This window comes from Lepidochelys kempii, chromosome 28 (assembly GCF_965140285.1).
Source record: "Lepidochelys kempii isolate rLepKem1 chromosome 28, rLepKem1.hap1, whole genome shotgun sequence".
Taxonomy (NCBI): Eukaryota; Metazoa; Chordata; order Testudines; family Cheloniidae; genus Lepidochelys; species Lepidochelys kempii.
This window is the reverse complement of record NC_136407.1, coordinates 5,731,652-5,732,398: the sequence shown is the minus strand read 5'-3', so window position 1 is coordinate 5,732,398 and position 747 is coordinate 5,731,652. Positions and strand designations below refer to the sequence as shown.

Here is a 747-nt window from a genome sequence, read left to right as displayed (position 1 = left end):
TACCCCACTGTGCTCATCTTGCCCCTGCCTCACTCCAGCTTGGGACCAATCCTTCACCACCATGCCCCACTGTGCTCTTTCCCCTTCATTCCACAGGGGGTCCCACAAATATGTTTGGTGCAGGGACCACAAAAAGTTAATCTGGCCCTGGATCCCATAATGTGATGGGGATTGCATTCTCTTTTTTTTTTTTTTGTATTTTCAATGGCATTTCTGTCTGATTTTGTTTTGCTTTGTATAACTGTTTTCTTCTGGAGCCAATATTTAACTAAAAAAAGAAGATCTCATGGCACCAGACAAAGGAGCAGGCTGGGACTAGGGCCGCTAAGAGAGTGAGAGTAGGCAGGTTCAGTATTGTTTCCTGTCTTCTTTTTCTTGAAAAGTTTCTCTTCTGCACCAAACTTGCCTCTTCTTTATATGAGGCTGGCTAGTTCAGTTGGTAGAGTATCAGACTTCTAATCTGAGGGTCCAGGGTTCAAGCCCCTAGTCAGACATAGGGGGCATCATTTCCTTCTTGTGATATCCCCCAAAAACTTCAAAAAGCAGCTCTTCAGTACCCTCCTTGACATTACTTTTTCTTCTTTTCAGGACTTGGCCTTTCCTAGTAAAGGCCATTTACTGCCTGGGCCTGAAGGGGCAACTTCCTCACACGCCCACTGGCCTCACAGTCTGAAGGAAGAAAGGCCTCTGGGTCTACAGCAAGCCACTGTGTGCCGACTTGTTGAGCAAATGTAGGGCTGGCCAGAA

The 747-nt window shown here is 46.5% G+C and overlaps 1 non-coding gene across 1 annotated transcript; it reads left to right on the top strand.

Annotated features, from left to right (window-relative positions):
* Positions 1 to 421: 421 nt before the first annotated feature.
* On the top strand, positions 422 to 494 carry TRNAR-UCU (transfer RNA arginine (anticodon UCU)). The gene has a single exon. It is a non-coding gene; the product is annotated as a tRNA-Arg (tRNA).
* The last annotated feature ends 253 nt before the right edge of the window (positions 495 to 747 follow it).